This window comes from Anoplolepis gracilipes, chromosome 4 (assembly GCF_047496725.1).
Source record: "Anoplolepis gracilipes chromosome 4, ASM4749672v1, whole genome shotgun sequence".
NCBI lineage: Eukaryota > Metazoa > Arthropoda > Insecta > Hymenoptera > Formicidae > Anoplolepis > Anoplolepis gracilipes.
Window position 1 is genome coordinate 16,493,431 of NC_132973.1, and position 19,540 is coordinate 16,512,970.

The following is a 19,540-nucleotide window of genomic DNA, read 5'->3' on the forward strand; positions in this document are numbered from 1 at the left end:
TTCAAGTAAAAGTTAAAATTCTCTCTACTAAAATATATGGAAATAAACACTACTATAGTATCAGAATCATTGAAATTTAATTACACGATTGTAACAGAAACACTTGCAAATTAGTTATATTAGAATTAAATCATACTAACAATCGCTTTATAAATCTTACATTTTCATAACTATAACAAAAAAAAAAATAATAAAGAAAAAGAAATATCATTCAGTAAAGTACATTTCAAAAAGCATACGCACACTAGCGTTAGGAGATACATATATATATGCAAATCTATATAAGTTAATTTATTTAATAATATTAATAATATTAATTTTAATAATATTAAGCTAATTTTATATATCAACATGTAAATCTACATGAAAGACTTTCTCTTAGTGTAATGGATGAAAAAGTAATATTCTAAAAAGATAACACATGACAAGTATTATACATGTATGTCTACATATATATATATATATATATATTTATATATATGTAAAGGAAAGCTAGTCTCCTATGTTAAAGTAAAACCATAGAGAATCACGATAGAAAGGAATTATAAATTAAAATAACAGTATTAAACTGCATCTTCCATATATACTATTATAAAAGCGGATATGTTAAGATGAAATATGTGATACAACAAGAGAGAAAATTAAAAGAAATTCAAATATAAAAGCATAAATTAATAAGTGAAAAGAAAAGGAATATTAATGATGAGACATAATAATTTCGAAAAGGAATATTAACTCTTGCTATACTTGAATTAATAAGTCTCTCTTGCTGTAAAAAGAATTATAATATAAGAGTGCGAAATCATTTTATAATACAAAGAACCTTTCATTCGCATAATGACACAATAAGCGACGGCGAGAAAGACTCAGTGAAATCGAATATTATTCTTATTTCTTGACGCAGAGACCCGATGAAATCGAATATTATACTTATCTATTGACACAAAGACTCAGCGAGACTAAATACTATCTATCAACGCAGAGATTAGTGAAATCGAATATTACTTCTATCTATTGACGAAGAGACTAGTGAATATTATTCATATCTCTCGACGCAGCGACTCGATGAAACTAAATATTATAACAATGTGCCTTTTGATATTCACGTTGAATATCAAATTGAAATTAAGAAGAGCTCACCGTTTCTGACGTCTTCGAAGACGGAAAGTTCCCTCACCAAGATCAAAAATCCATCTCCACCGGATGACATAGCCAACCCGGGAAGCCTTGGATTCACCGGACGTCTAGAGGGAGGTGACCCGAAAGTGGGGACGGAGCGCAGAACGTCAGTCGAGTTTGCGGACGGAGTCAGTCGTCTTCCTACCTTCAACCTAAAAGTCGCATTATAACATCCAAAGCGTGACAGTCGTCTTTCTACCTTCAACCTAAAAGTCGCATTATAACATCCGAAGTGTGACAGTCGTCTTCCTACCTTTAACCTAAAAGTCGCTAACCACTCATCATCTTAATAAGTCGTTCATCATAAGTTAAACAGTAGACGTGAAGAAGTCATCTTAAGTGATAGAATCTCTGAGTCTTTGTTCGCTGCGTCCTAAAATATAATTCAACTTAGTTTTTCTGACTACTACTTTGTGTCGTCAAGGTAGAGTCTTTTTATATCTTAAGATTTTTCTACTCCGCGACTCATTTTAAATTAATTTAGATTTAATACTATATTACCATTGATATCTTTAATCACGGTACAGTGCGGATGTACCTCTCGTTTTAATTAATAACATTATCATAGCAACTTATATACTTGCAACTTTGTAAAATTATTTTGATATTTGAAATATACCAGCTTATTCTTGCATTACTTTAAGTGAATTGTTAAATCCAGTGTTCCTACATTCCAGAGCCAACATTTACTATAAACAATTAGATATTATACAAATTATTACTACAATATTAACTAAATATCAAAGTCATTAGAATCTTATCATTTACTCTATCTGGATAAAGCGATAGCGAGTCTCGAGCCTGGGAAAGAGCAAAGTGACGTGCCCCTCGTTACAGTTCAGGCAGAACTGAGACTTAGTCGATGAGCTGTCTGGGCGTCGTTTAACCCAGATTATTAACAAAAGTTAATTTAGCAGAATAAAAATAATTTACGATAATTTATAGTAGATGCCTGGTACTCGCCGCGCCGGTAAAAAGTACAAACAGTTACGCGCCGCTTTACGCCAACAACGGCAACTTCAAAATCAAATTAATGCTTCTGATCAAATAACTGGAAATAGTGAAGAACTTATTATAGACATACCAAATAATCAAAGAATCGTTGTTGAACTCTTCAAGTGGCCGCAGGCCTTAGAGCCAGTTGACATCTCCAGCACCCGAAGAACTTTCGAGTTCATTGGATGGCCTGGACCATTGGCGCAGATTGAACTATTTCTTCCTGAGATCTCTGTCGCAGACATCCCTGAATCTGATCCACGAAAAACAGCACGCGAGAAGACACAGGAAAATTCACAACAATAAAATATTATTAAAGTAAGTCACACACACATATATTTTTTTTTGTTTAATACTATTTTAATTCAACACCATTTTAATTGCACGTTAGTAATCATACTACTTTATCTTTATATCATTAAAATTATAAAAAAAAAAATAAAAATATAAGTAAATTTTTTTATTTGCAATTGCTTTCACTATATTAAAGCATTTTCTCTATCATTTAATAATATTATTCCAAATATAGAATACTTAAAATTTTGATTATATATATATATAATATAATATAATAAATAAAACATAGTAATAGCAATACAATTATAAGTATACGTATATATATTATTGTTCATGTAATAAACTGTTCCACCCTTAGCTCCTAGATATAACTCGCGAAGAAATAAAAAAAAAATTTGAAGCAACGTATACATATATACACATATTTCACTAAATAATTAACCATAATAATAAATCTTCATAATAAGGTTTTTAAGACAAATAAAGTATTAATAAGAATCTTTTTAAGCATACGTATAAGTATTTGTGAAAACAATAAACTTTTTCTTTATTTATAGATTAATATTAAATTATTAATTATTAGTCTTTCTAATTATAATAAAAGAAAAAAAATAGAAATATATATAAATGAAAGGAAGATTCGCGATACTTATCTTAATAAATAATGTCATAAGGAGCATCCTTCTTATAACTACCATTTTCCTTCTCCATCAGAGACGGTGACTTTTTAAATAAATAATAGCACCGGCCTCTAATTAACCATATTCCAGAGTGAATTCATTTATTTCTACACCATTTTCCCTTGAAAAAAAAAAACAAAAATTAAAACATACTTTATTTAACACATTATTATTATTTAGCATATTATTATCATTTTATTATGAAATAAGAAAATCCATTCAAAGTATTCATGAGTCACAAAATCCCCTACATAATTAAAAATAATCAATTCTTTCTCATACTCATTACTATATGAGTATAACTTGTTCAAAATTATATATTAATTCATATCAAGTAATTAACAAATTATATTAAGAAAGTTTTCATCCCCTTCTTCTCAATCTATAATAAAACCGAGTCAATTTGTTTATAAATAAACAATCAAGTGACATGTTAAGATAATAATTTTAAAATACATTTGCACATTAGGGTAATTGTTAAAACCCTCCATACACATATACTTATAAACAATCCATTTGTTAACTAACAATAATTTATATAAACAATATCCTATTTTTCTCATCTAAATTAGACTCCTTTATAACTACAAAAAAAAAAATTTTAATTATTTTTCAAATTTTTATCTCTATCTCTATATTAGCCTCAAATAAATTAATAATTAATTAAACCACATATAACCGACGCTAAAATACAACAGAATACTTCCCAAGACACTATACTAGAAATATTAATACAATTTTTAGAAGAAAATAAAGAAAACATTATTTATAATTTAGACGATATTATTATTGAGCTTATGAACCAAGCCTCAATTGTAGTGGTTCCCGATCAATAAAGAAAATCTCCTGATTATCAAAAGGATCAAGACTTAGCTCTCGGCGACTCCCTGGGTATAGCCGGTTTAAACAGGTTGCCCTAAAAAACTAAATAGAGAGCAACCCTGGTATTGACACTGAGGTGGACGATAACAGTGGATCGCGAGACGTGCGAGCACGAGACAAAAATTGGTGGCAGCGGTGGGATGACTATATTGGATTTCTGAAAGAATAAACCATTCTAGTAAGAAATTCTCGCCTAAAAGACTTGACCTATAACGATAATTTTGAATCATGAATACTCGATCTCAATTCTCCAGAACTGCCTCTGAACATAGTAATAGTGATACTACTATCATTACTCCTTTACAAAAACAACAAGCCGAAATTAAGGTTATGATGCAACAATTACGGAATAAAGAAAAACTCGTACGGGAACAACAAACTGCTTTAAATACGCAACAGAAAGAATTTGAATCTTTGAGAGAAAAATTTAACGCTGAACAAAACGCTGCTGTTGACATAAACAGTCTTACTTCAATATTAAGCTTATTAAGACAAGAAGTTTTCTCTTTAAAAACCTTACCAAATCAATTAAACAATCTAGAACAAAAGGTATCCGAAATGCGACAACAAGGCTTGTCTAATCTACATGTACAAGATTACATAAGAAGTTTGCCTCAACAAGATAATAATAATACTTTACCTGATAATGCAATCCCGAAACCTCCAGTTAACAATGGCAATCTTCCTCCTTCATCCGTTTCAAGAAATGCCCCTCTGAATATGGATCATATCCAATTAGTCTCTCCCATTCGTATTAAGGACATCATTGAGTCCATTCCCATATACGATGGCCATAAGATGTATTTCAGTTCTGTAAAACATGCGAACGAGCATTAAATTTGATGCCTTCCTGGCAAGAGAAATTTTTATTACCACTAATAGTAAACAAACTACAAGGACATGCGTACGCAGCAATAGAAGGAATAGAATATCATAATTTGACGGATCTAACTAATCGATTAAAAAGAGTATTCGGTTCTAACAAATCGGTTGACCAATATCGCGGGGAACTCGCTAATGTTTACATGAAACCGAATGAAAATATTTTTGATTATATAGAGAGAGTTAAAGAATTAAGATCCGCCATTATAGATGGAGAACTGACGATTCACGGGAATTTGAGCGAACAACTTCGCTATAATATTAAAACAAGAGCTTTAAAAAATTTTATTAACGGCCTTCCACCGGAATTATTGATTCGTGGCAAGCTAGAAGGATATTATTGCCTTGAAGATGCAATCGTTGGAGCCATTCAACTAAGTAAGACTTTAGAAACCGAAAATTATCGCAAAAGAGCTGCATTTCCCACACGATCCACATTAATTCCTCGCGCAGACCCTACTTATACGCCCCGCATTCTCCAGAGTCCATCACGCAGCCTAACGGCTACTCCCATTACTACACCCAGAGTATATGATACGCGTAATAATAATGCCCCTTTTATTAAACCCTTAATTCCTGGACAACCTGGTCCGAACTACCCTACCGAAAAAATATGTCTTTATTGTAAATCCCCCGGACACTTAATTACTGAATGTCGAAAATTAGCTTATAAGAATTCACTTACAGAAGGGACGAGTTCTTCTAGTCAACCCCTTGATAACCAGGGAAACGGTCAGAGCGCTCCGGTCCAAGGAGGCGTTCGCCGGGACGCTGCTCAACAGGAACGCCCACTCCCCTCTCGAGTCGTACGATTTGCAGAGCTGGACAGTCAAAATCTGGAAACACAAAAGTAAATAAGCATCGTTTTGCAGGAAGCACCTGCGCCCCTACCGTCACCTTGTCATCTCTCGATTTAAAGGAAATATGCACTTTTATGATAGACTCAGGCTCTGATCTGAATTTAATTAAAAAACAATATATTAATTCTCACATTTTTTCGGATAAAGAAAATATCCAATTATTGCAAGGAATAGCATCCAAACCCATAAAAACATTAGGAACTTACCCTACAACTCCTAAGATTGGAACACTTAAATAAGGAAGAAAAGACTAATCTTAAAACATTAATCTCCAATAATCTAGACAGATTCCACTTACCCGACGATAAGCTAGGAACCACACACGTGACTCACCACTCCATTTACACTACAGACGACTTTCCAATCCACACCAAGCAATACCGGTTTCCTCCCATGCACGAAGAAGAAATAGATAAACAAGTTACTAAATTACTGAGAGACGACATGATAGAATGTTCACTCTCACCTTAATTCACCAGTATGGATAATTCCTAAGAAACCCGACTCATCTGGAAATAAAAAATGGAGAATGGTTATTGATTACCGCACTCTATAAATGAAAAAACAATAGGAGACGCTTACCCTCTTCCTAATATAACCGACATACTTGATCAACTAGGAAGCGCTAAATATTTTTCCGTTCTTGACCTCGCTTCAGGATTCCACCAGATACCCATGAATCCAAATGACGCTCCTAAAACAGCATTCTCCACCTCTTAAGGCCATTATCAATTTAAACGAATGCCTTTTGGACTGAAAAATGCCCCTGCAACATTTCAAAGATTAATGGATAATGTCCTATCTGGGTTACAAGGTAATGAACTTTTTGTTTACATGGATGATATAGTCATTTATGCACGATCTTTAAAAGAACATGAAGTGAAATTTAACAAACTAATGAAAAGATTACGCGAAGCTAATTTAAAATTACAACCCGATTATTGTGAATTTTTGCGACGAGAAGTAGCTTACCTCGGTCATATTATCGGATCCGACGGCGTACGACCAGACCCTACCAAAGTTACCGCTGTCCATGATTTTCCTCCTCCCAAAAATCCTCCCAAAAAGCATAAAACAATTTCTAGGATTAGTTGGATACTATCGGCGATTTATCCCGAATTTCTCAAAAATTGCTAAACCTTTAACTGATTTACTTAAGAAAAATAACTGTTTCAAATGGCAAAAAGATCAAGAATACGCTTTTAATAATCTCAAAGAACAATTATGTACCAAACCAATATTACAATATCCCGATTTTAGCAAACCCTTTAATTTAACTTCTGATGCATCCGGATATGCAATCGGCGGAGTATTAAGTCAGGGACCAATCGGAAAAGATCTTCCCATCGCATATACATCAAGAGTACTTAATAAAGCAGAACAAAATTATTCAACTATCGAAAAAGAATGTTTAGCAATGGTATACTGTACAAACCATTTTAGATCTTATTTATACGGTACTAAATTTATTATCGTGACAGACCATAAACCTAGTATGGCTACATTCTATTAAAGATCCTTCTTCGAGACTTTTAAAATGGAGAATCAAATTAGCTGAATATGATTACAATATACAATATAAAAAGGGAACACTAAATAATAATGCCGATGCACTATCTAAAAACCCAACCGTTAAAATCTTACCTTTTAAGAAAACTCATCCTCTTCCTCCAGACCTTGATTTCGATTCTGATGAATCTTTATTCTCAGCCCGTCAACCCCTGATTCAAACCAATGTAGAAATTAACCCCCATAATCCTTCACCTGTGACCGAAAAGGAAATAAACGAAGATACCTTCTTGTTAACACATGTAGATACACCTGTAACAGAACCTCTATTGAAGAATATAATAGTGACGAAAACGAAAGTATAATTAGTAATGAAGACCTGGAAACAAGTAGCGAAGAAAGTGATGATGAATTAATACCCGCTGACAATGTACCCTACGTGGAAGTACCTACCAAGCATAAAGTCAAAGCCCGAATAAGCCGAGATAGATTGCTAAAACATAATGATAACTATATAATTTTTATAACATTAAAAGTTGAACCTTGCGATAACGGAGCTACGAAAGGAACTACAGGAAGCCAACCTGTTACCCGTGTATAAGGATATAACTTATAAAAGGGCAAAAATAAATACAATACGTTCAAAAACTCTAATATCCCTAAAACCTAACCACCGCACTTTAATAGAACCGGATAATATAAAAAACTGTATCAAATCATTGCTGGATGTCGTACAAGAATTGCAATTAGAATCCATTTCAATAAAGAAAACTAATTTTTTCGACACTGTCCCATGGGCTTATGTAGAATCACAATTAATCAAACATATGAATGACATAAATATTTGCATAACTATATGTAAAGATATTATTCAAACGCCAAATATAGAGGTAAGATCTTCCCTTATCCGTGAATATCATGACTCAACAATTGGCGGCCACAAAGGAATAACTAAAACCTATAACAGATTAAGATCTTATTATTATTGGAATACGCTGAAAAAAGACATTCAAAATTTTATTCGAAATTGTCGGACTTGTCAATTAAAAAAATTAACAAGAATAAAAACAAAACAACCAATGATAATAACCGACACTCCCGGATCAGCTTTCGACAAAATATCAATGAACATTGTAGGTCCATTACCCATATTCGATAATGGAAATATTTACATACTCACGATACAAGATTTATTGACAAAATATTCAGTCGCAGTACCTTTAAAAGAAGCCACGTCATTAACCATAGCAGACGCCTTTATAAAAAATTTTATTTGTATTTATGGAACTCCCCAAGCCATTCTAACCGATCAAGGATCCAATTTCCTAACCGCCTTGATGAAGAACTTAGCAAAAAAATTCAGAATTAAACAATACCACACAACTGCTTATCACCCCCAGTCTAACGGATCGATAGAAAAATCTCATCACATTTTAACGGAATATTTAAAAACACAAATTAATAAAGACTCGAACTGGGATGATCATATCGCTTTAGCCATGTTTTCATATAATACAAGTATACACGAAAGCACAAAATTTTCTCCTTTTGAACTAATCTTCGGAAAAATAGCGCGATTACCTTCCTCTAATACTATTATAGAGGAAAATATAGACCCTACATACACTGAATATTTAACAAACCTATTCAATCGATTGCGTGACACGCAAGAAGAAGCAAAACTTAATACAATCTAAAATCAAAAGCAAATATTATTATGACAAACGTACTCATGTACAAGAATTTAAACAAGGAGATTATGTATTTTTATTAAAAGAACCAAATAAAGGTAAATTCTCAGACCAATATATTGGACCTTTTGAAATACTTGAAATACTACCAAAAAACAATATTAAAATTTCATTCAAAAATACTACAAAAATTGTCCACGCGGACGAATTGAAAATCGCTCATATAGAGCCAGGATGAAATACATTAAGTCTAAATTTTTGGTTTCAGATGTGTTGGCATTGCCAACGACCAACAATAAATCCCATATACAAATCGTCACCTGCTTTCTCACAAGTACAACAGCGATTAGACATTACATGGTGCGTTAGAGCTATCGGATTTTCCCATATCAAACGTGGAAATCTGATTTGTACAGAATGCTACCACTTTTTACCTTCTGAATATTATAGATGGTTTTATAAATATTTTAAATGCCATTATCTTATAATCACAAGTTATTATGAACCAATAATATGCAAAATATGTAAGGTACCTTTAGTCACATTAAGATCATTAAGAGAATGCCCTCTATGTCATGATACATATTTTTCTTACTGAACAAATTTAGAAGAAGATGAAGAACAAACTGATACAGAAGAATCTGTGTTAGTTCGTATACATGGATACTTTGAATAAATAAAAACCGGTCAATTTCCCTTTCTGCACTACCTTTTTTCTCTTTATAGAATGAACTCGCAAGGCCAATCTACAGGGCTACAATTCAGCACAGCATTACAGCCTAATACCGACCTATTCTCATTACTATCAATCACACGATGCACTAAATCTCTTGGGTACCGACACATAGCCTCAGGATTCGCATACTGTACCCAATGTTATAGCCTTTTCCAACCGCAATATCAAAGTCAATACGAATGGATAGTGTCACACCACATGATTTCTGGTGAACGGTTTCGCGAAATCATTTGTGCACGTTGCAACGCCAATATCACAATAACCAGACTTATGTATCAATGCGATGAGTGCCTTCTGAAATATTTAGAATTTTTGTTAAACTGCGATGAGAGACACATCGACCTTAACACTATCCCTAATCCACTCATATTATACGTGAGCGGTTTTCGATACTATTAGTACCCTAATAAAACAATATAAGATGTGTTACTCGTCACAGAACTCCTCAACCCTTTCACAATCACACTCCTCATCTCGTCCTGCAGAAGCGCTTCAAAGACTATATATAGTACAATGTATTAAAACACGCTTTTATAAAAAAATAAATAATATGCATGTCATTTTATGCCCTAGATGCTACGATACATTGCTTTTGGAATCCGTAAAGCCTTACTACGAAGAATTCAAGAAACACCATTGTGTAGACGGCACAAGATTTAATAGAAGTAAATGCTACATTTGTGAAAATTACCTAGAAACAATTCGATCTATAGTTCATTGCAATCTATGTGCCAATCGATATCTTGAATTCATCATCGAAATAGAACAACAACACCAGAACATTTATGATTATGAAGACCCCGGTAATACTAATAATAAATGATGATTAAAAATAAAATATAAAATAAATATATATATAAAGAATATATACTATACAATAAGAATAATAATTATAAGATTACAGTAGTGTTATAGTGGGGATTCTAAGCCATGGGGCGCTGAGGGGGATGCGGGGACGGGGGTATCTGAGAGGCGCGAGGGGTCTGTTAGGGAAAGGGGGGGGGAAATGGTCCTACACACGTTTGAAAGTAGATGTTTATCTTTGCAAATGATTTTATAGCCGGGGTATTTTAGAAGTCATAAAACTGTTTTTTTTTCTAGTTTTATGATCATTTTATGACCATTAGAATATTATGAAAAAAGAGATTTTAAGCGCCGACGTTCGGCAGCTTTGTACCCTTGCGGAAAATCTCCCGTAAAACTGGAGCAAAATATCTTCCATAATTTTAGGGAAAGAACTGCAACTGCAAGATGTTTATCTTTGTAGTTTATTTATAGCCGGGGGACATTTTAGAAACCATAAAAATGTTTTTTTTCTTTTTTTTTCTAATTTTTTATGATTATTTTATGACCATTAGAATATTATGGAAAAAGAGATTTTAAGCGCCGACGTTCGGCAGCTTTGTACCCTTGCGGAAAATCTCCCATAAAACTGGAGCAAAATATCTTCCATAATTTTTAGGGAAAGAACTGCAACTGCAAGGTGTTTATCTTTGTAGTTTATTTATAGCCGGGGGACATTTTAGAAACCATAAAAGTGTTTTTTTTTCTTTTTTTTCTAATTTTTTATGATCATTTTATGACTATTAGAATATTATGGAAAAAGAGATTTTAAGCGCCGACGTTCGGCAGCTTTGTACCTTCGCGGAAAATCTTCCATAAAACTGGAGCGAAACATCTTCCATAATTTTTAAGGAAAGAATGCAACGCACCAGCGCCAACATTCGGCTGCTCGAATTTGAGAATCTGTCTCCGCGTTAAAACGTATTCAACAGTCGTCGAGTGTCTTTCGATTTAGTGCTAAAATGAATATAGAAGATGTGATTGTCATCGAAGACAATGAAGACAATGAAGATGTGGTTATCATCGACGACAGCGATGAAGAAGTGGAAATAGTGAATGACTCTGATTATGAGAGTGATCCGGAAGACTATTTGAATAAACAAGTAGTGCCGTTAGTGCGTGAAGATTTACGAATTATAACTGAACGGCAGGAAATGTGTAACATCATATTTTATTACGAAGTAAAAAAAGTATGACAACGACGAGGAAAATAGTGAAAAATTTTGTTCGGGATGTTTCATTGAAGTTCAAGATTCATATACACAAGGTAAAATTGTGTATAAACATGAAACTGGACAATATATTTATCACGGTTGGAACTCATGTAATAATTGTGAACACTCACTGTGCCAAGTAATAGCATGTAGTGTGTGTCGTTTTTGTGTGCAGCAATAAACTTTTGTAGACATTTGCTAGGACTAAGTGCTGTGAAAAATGGTGACCGAAAAACTATTAAATCCGGTGGTGGAGTTTCAACGAAATCGCGAACTTGACATAAAAAATTCCTCAACAGTGATCTTTAAACTACAAAGTTATATATGGACGAATGAAAACAACAGACTAAGGGGAAAGCCTTGCAAGAATTGCTGTTTACCAAGCGGAAATCGGCAAGCATGTCCTGAGCAGTTACAAGAAATCCATCGGGAAATCCGTCAACATATCGATAACATGTTGTATCTACAACATGTCATCGACAATGATCCAGATTCTGATACTGATTCTGATCAGTAATTGTAAGTAATTCTTGATGTGTAAGATTCTTTTTCAAATTATGAAAATATTAATAAATTTTTTTTTTTCTGTTATGCAAGAGCCCTGCCTGGACGCCACTACCACCGCCCGGTCATTTCCTCCAGTGCCTCGCAGCAGCAGTCGTCGTCGTGCCGTACCCCTCGACCATCGGCGTGCAATCTTTTATATATTTTTTTTTATATCTTTTTCTTTTTATTTTTAAATTCACACACACACACACACACACACACACACAGATTTTGTAAATAAACACACTTTTTAAATAAAAAAGAAATTATGTTAAACACATATAATTGCTTGCTTGCGCTTCCTTCATCTATCCCATCCTTCTTCCTTCATATACTAAATATAATTAGATATAATAACTTAATATTTAATATAAAAGAAAAATATAAAAAGAAAAAAAAGAAAAAAATAATAAAAAGAAAAAAATAATAAAAAGAAAAAAATTATAAAAAGAAAAAAATTATAAAAAGAAAAAAAAAAGAAAAAAAATTTCTGTTTGCGTTCTCGCTTTCCTTCGCCTCGCGCTATCTCTTTCTTCTCTAGCACTTACTCTCTCGCTCTACTTCACCTCGCGCTATCTCTTTCTTTCCTAGCACTTACTCTCTCGCTCTCCTTCGCCTCGCGCTATCTCTTTCTTTCCTAGCGCTTACTCTCTCGCGGTCCCAGCATGACGTCATTCCCCGCAACGAGCTATATATGAGAACTGGGACTGTTTACGGGTGGGAGGAAGCACGGATGGGAAATGCGTGCGAGTAAATTATATCATAATTTAAATTTAAAAAAACTTTATTCTTCTCTTTTATATATATATTTTTTTTTTTTTTTATTACATATTGTGACTAAAAACTAAAGCCACCAGTTCGCAATCGACGAGTTAATGTTTATTAAAGGCGTCGCTGGCGCATATTACATTTGACACTTTTTTATTATCCGTTATAGTGGACGCAATATTGGAGAATTGTGTAAACTTAGTATCGACTGTCTCGGTGATTCTAACCAATCGATCAAAGGTTACATCGATGCATTGATCGAGATCAAACATACGGTGTAACGTCGGTTCAATCATCATCATGCGTACGTTTAAAGATTCGAGACTTATAAGTTTAGTATCGTTAATCGTATGAACTCGCACTGTTAGCGGTCCAACGCTTATAAAATTATAGGTATCTTTAGAGTCCTTTCGCAGTAAATCGTGAATATTGCGACGTTGCTTGTAGAGTCCCTTCCACGTTTCGAGAGATAATACCAGTTCCTTTCCTTGATGATCTCCTATGACAATTTCCACGTAACTCGGTGTACCCACGTTGATACCAATTTCAAGGAATTTGAATTCCGTGGTTGTCAATGCGTATCGTCTACTTAGTATACGAATCGCACGACGCTTCAACGAAATGCTGTAGAAAAATAAAATAAAAAAATTAGTTTAAAAACAATTTGTGAAAAAATAGAAAGAAGTTAAACAAAAACTTACTTGTCACATTTGTTCTCAAACGATGGAGTTTCATAACGATTCGGTACGTAATTATTCACGCTTCTGCTAGGGCCGCCACTGGTTCTTTTGACGTAGTACATATTTCCAGATTTCAAAAGTGGACCACTTTCACGAACGGTTAACGCAACACTGACCATATGAAGAATCAAATATACGTGACATCCCGTTTTTCAAAGTAGTGGGAGATTAGTGGTAAATGTGGTGGGAGATTCTAGAATACTTTAGTGCTCTGAAATTTTTAGAAGGGAGAGAGAGACGATACTCGGATAAAAAGAATTCTTAAATGACTTGTGAGGGTGGGAGGGAGGGAGGGAATGAGGAGGGGGAATAAGAAATAAAATATATTAGTGTTTAAATATTTTATTTTTCCAAATCTTGCAATTCTTTCTGGCGTTGCGACCACCAGTTAAATATTTTGAATACATTTTGTAATGCGCAATTCTTAACATGTTTTTCACATCGTATAGTATTTTTAACATCTAGATTATTTAGAGATTCGATATCGTCGTAATCAGCATTCAAGGTCTCAATGATTAAATTTTCTCTCGCATCGTCGCCGAGCATATTAGCAAGCCATTCTCGTTTCTGGCATCCTTTAACGTATACGATACACTGCATTTTATCATCTTCTTCTTCAACTACAGCTGTTGTAATCAATCGTTTCGCCATGCTGTACGCAACGATTCCATCCTCCCATTTGTAGTCCATGATGATTCGCCATGAAGCTTGACACTTTTCGGATTTTGTAAGGAGATGCCATGGTATAGGACTCCGAAAAATGTAGTGTGCGAGAACAGTTTCTCTTCTCAGCACCGCCACCTCCTTTGCGATGAATTTATTCGAAACAAATCCTTGCAGATCGACAAACGTTGGTACAGACATGATGAGATCTCTTTTCGTCAGTTAAGAAGAATGACAACCATCTCGTAACACTCGGATTTATATCCAGCTTTCCCTCTCTCTAAATTATTGTCGCAAACACTTAGGTAATTTTGCGCACAACGTTGGTCAACGGGTTGTACTGGATTACGCGATCGTGTATGATGAGACAGTACGCAGTCGTATTATTAGCCACATTCTCCTTACACTCAAATTCCAATCGCACATTCACGGTTGCACTCTTGACCGATTCGTTTTGTCGAGAACAATCGATGATCACAAACGGACCGTACTGTAGAAACAGTGAGACAGTGAGACTCGGTTCGAGGTACTCGTACCCGTAATAGTTTTTGCAGAAACGCGCATACGTGTCGTACAGAATCGACCATCTGTTTTTATCGAAATCCAGATTCATGTCATCGTACGGATAACATTCCGAGTTCAGATAGAGTTTCACGTTTGTTAATTTACAATCGTCGAATTTACTCGCATCCTCGGACATAACATTCTTCCGGCCTGTCTGCAGAGCAAAGATAACGTATCGTGGTTTCTCCAGCTGAGTCGCGGTCTTAATGGCCCACGAATGTTTGGTTGTACGCTGCAACAGTGGAAACTCGTACAGATCCCACGAGCGAAAACCCATGCTGAGGTAGCGTCCGCTTTCCAGAACGCGCAGCATAGACAGCTTTTTAATTTCACTCAACAACACATGTGGCATTCGCCATTGTATCTTGAATATGTTGATCACACGCTCCAGCGTCAAAGCTCTAAGCAGACAATTGTTGTGATTGCGCGATCGTATTAAGATTAATTCGTGACGAGTGTTAATTACTATGCGTCTGTAATCCTCGCAAAATCCCAATAACATGTAGAGCGGTACGCAAAAATTAAAGTGTCCATCCACAATAGTTGGCTCACTCCAGCCAGCATTTCTCATAATCACGCTGTCACGTGCTGTGACCCACTGTTATCGTCTACCTAGGTGTCAATAACAGAGTTGCTCTCTATTTAGTTTTTGGGTAATCTGTCTAAAACGGCTACACCCAGGGCTCCGCCGAGAGTGTCACGTGCTGTGACCCACTGTTATCGTCTACCTAGGTGTCAATAACAGGGTTGCTCTCTATTTAAGTTTTTGGATAATCTGTCTAAGTCGGCTATACCCAGGGCTTCGCCGAGAGCAGGATCAATATGTACTAGGAACTAATAAATCAGGGGATTTTTTTACTGATCTGGAATGATGATAATAGAGGCTTGATTTAAAAACTCTTTTATGATATTGTCTAAATTGTAAATAATATTTTCTTTCTTTTCTTCTATAAATTGGATTAAAGGTTGTAATATGACTTCAGGGTCAACGAAAGGATTTTGTTGAAATTCAGAATCAGTTGTCTGAGGCCTCATTTATTTTATTTTATTTGACAAGAAAAATTAAGAAAGTTGAAAATAAAAAGATTAAATTTATGACATATGTATTTGAAAATGATTAAGAATATTAAGCAAACGCGTTGAATCTCGTTATTGTATATTTGATAGTCTGGTGGTCAGAATACAATTCACTCGGCACTAACGAGAGGCTGAGGAAGTTCTAGGAACTCCATGACACCATGACAATTATCGCGTATGCAATGAACGTGACGCACAATGACACTCGCGTCAATTAAAGATGAGAGAAAATAAAATTCTAAAATTATAACTGCAATAGTTCTGAATTTATTCGATTTTTAGTTGAGGCAATAATTATGATTGGAAAATTTCAACTTTGAAATCATAAATAGATTGTGATTAATTTGACAAATTTTCAATTATATTAAAATTGAGATAAGGGTTAAGGTGGTTTGTGATAGTAATGGTGGGGGATTAAGTACTTACTGTTGTTGTATAGTAGAATTCACCGTCGGAGCAATTCCAAATATATACTGATTTTGAAAGGTTTAATTTACGACTTGTATAATGTAAGAGCAAATTTCCCAGTAATTAATGACTGCTTTAATATGAAGAACAAAATTAAATTGAGAAATTTAAATGATTTGGATTTATATTGAATGTAGATATCTCTTTCTTTAAGAGAAAGTCAACTGTTGCACTATGATTTTATTTTTCATAAATATCGTTGATGCATCTATTCACGTAATAAGAAAAGATCATTAAAATTTTATTGCTCTTATGTAAATATATATATATATGTTAATAAGAGTATGGTTCCTTGCAGATTCAGCACTGTGTGGTGAGGTGTCATATAAAGAAATGTACAACTGGAATATGGTGTGGTGGAGGCCAGTGATATAATTTATTGTTGTCAAAATCACTGTCTCCGATGGAAAATAGGAAGAAGAGATTAAACAAGGGATGCTCCGTTATTATTATTATTAAATTAAGTGTAACGAGTAGTTAATTCTCTTACATTGATAGATCGATTATTTTATTTTATTCTAAATTTGCAAATTTCTTGGTATAGTATTTTAACTTTATAATTCTTGAGAGTGGTATCAAAATGTGAGTCAATTTGTAATTTTAAAAGTCAATAGTCTGAACTGTGCGTTATTCAAAAGAGTGAGATATATATATATATATATATATATATATATATCTTGTATGTATGTCTAGTTAACTGTATAAAAGATTTTTATTTCGGAGCTTGAAGGTGGAACAGTTTATTGCATTAGTCGTAGAAGCATATGTCTAAATTGTAATTATAATTGTTTTGCGAAATTGAAATTGTTAGAGTAGTAAGATGTCATATAAATGTCAAACACGATGTGTTAAAAATAGTAGTTCAATTCGGAATTCTTTTCTTTTTTATTATATTTTGTTGGAATATGAGTGCGTTTTCTTTTTTTTTTATTAAAAATAGTAGTATTTTCTTGCTTGATCATATGCGCATGTGCGTGTATGTATTTAAAATAGTGATTTACCTTTATTACTGACTCTAGTTTTGCTGATTTTCCTGGGCCTTTTCCTCGTACTCTGGACTTTGTGGATCTCCCTCAGGGATGTCGGTGGTAGAGGTTGAGGCAGGATGCAGCTTGATTTCAACCAAAGGTCCGGGCCAGCCAATAAATTCGAAGGTCCTTCGCGAAATGAGAGCTTCAACTGAGTCAGATGCAGGAAGCTGATTGAAAAGTTCTACGACAATTCTTTGATTGTCCGGTACGTTAATTGGATTGTCTTTTTCTGCTTGGCTGAGACCGTTATCACTGTTTGAAATTTGTCTCTGTCGGCGTAAAGCGGCACGTAGTTGTCTATGTTGTTTACCGGCGCGACGAGAACCAGGCATTTACTATAAATTATAACCAAAATTTTATTCTAATTTAAAAAGTTATTCATTTCAGTTTGACAATCTGGATCAAGCGACATTCAAGCAGCTCATCGACTAAGTCTCAGCTCTGCTCGAACTAACACGAGGGGTGTGGCGTCCCGCCAAAAATAAAAAAAAAAAAATAATTTTCAAAAACAATTATACTGCTCAATTATAAAATCTACGCTATATACATATATATATATAATTCGGCATATTACCAAATGCTTGCTTATACAAAATCATAATTAAGTAATATTGTCCTTAATGAATATAAAATTAATTATACAATCATAGCTATTCAATTATATTATATCAAGTATTAATTAAAAATTAAAAGTCAAGAATTCTTACGGTTATATATATCTATATATATATATATATATATATATATATATATATTCAAAAAAAAATATATATTTTTATATATTCATACTAATAAATATAAATTTAAAACAAATTAACTTCTTATAAAAATTAAAACAAAAATAATACTGACCCTTGTCAGTAAAGAAATAAAAAAGAAAAAGAAATATCATTCAGTAAAGTACATTTCAAAAAGCATATGCACACTAGCGTTAAGAGATACATATATATATATAAGCAAATCTATATAAGCTAATTTATTTAATAATATTAATAAGCTAATTTCATATATATATATATATATATATATATCAACATGTAAATCTACATGGAAGACTTTCTCTTAATGTAATTAATGAAAAAGTAATATTCTAAAAAAATAACACATGACAAGTATTATACATACATACATATATATATATATATATACATATGTAAAAGAGAGCTATTCTCCTATGCTAAAGTAAAAATCATAAAGAATCAATATAGAAAAAATTATAAATTAAAATAACAGTATTAGACTGCATCTTCCATATAGATACTATTATAAAAGCGGATATGTTAAGATGAAATATGTGATACAACAAGAGAGAAAATTAAAAGAAATTTAAATATAAAAGCATAAATTAACAAGTGAAAAGAAAAGGAATATTAATGATGAGACATAATAATTTCGAAAAGAAATACTAACTCTTGCTATGCTTGAATCAATAAGTCTCTCTTGCTGTAAAAAGAATTATAATATAAGAGTGCGAAATTATTTTATAATACAAAGAGCCTTTCATTCGCATGATGACGCAATAAAGCGACGGCGAGAAAGACTGAGTGAAATCAAATATTATTCTTATCTCTTGACGCAGAGACCCGATGAAATCGAATATTATACTTATCTCTTGACGAAGAAAGATTGAATGAAACCGAATACTATTCTTATCTATTGACACAGAGACTCAGCGAGACTAAATACTATCTATCAACGCAGAGATTAGTGAAATCGAATATTACTCCTATCTATTGACGAAGAGACTAGTGAAACCGAATATTATTCTTATCTCTCGACGCAGAGACTCGACGAAACTAAATATTATAACAACGTGCCTCTTGATATTCACGTTGAATATCAAGCTGAGATTAAGAAGAGCTCACCGCTTCTGACGTCTTCGAAGGCGGAGAGTTCCCTCACCAAGATCAAGAA

The 19,540-nt window shown here is 33.5% G+C and overlaps 1 long non-coding RNA gene across 1 annotated transcript; it reads left to right on the forward strand.

Moving 5' to 3' along the window:
* The first annotated feature begins 1,330 nt into the window (after positions 1-1,330).
* LOC140664891 (uncharacterized) lies at positions 1,331-18,151 on the forward strand. The gene is made up of 4 exons (XR_012046508.1): positions 1,331-2,493; positions 5,604-5,766; positions 16,894-17,831; positions 18,014-18,151. It is a non-coding gene; the product is annotated as an uncharacterized lncRNA (long non-coding RNA).
* The last annotated feature ends 1,389 nt before the right edge of the window (positions 18,152-19,540 follow it).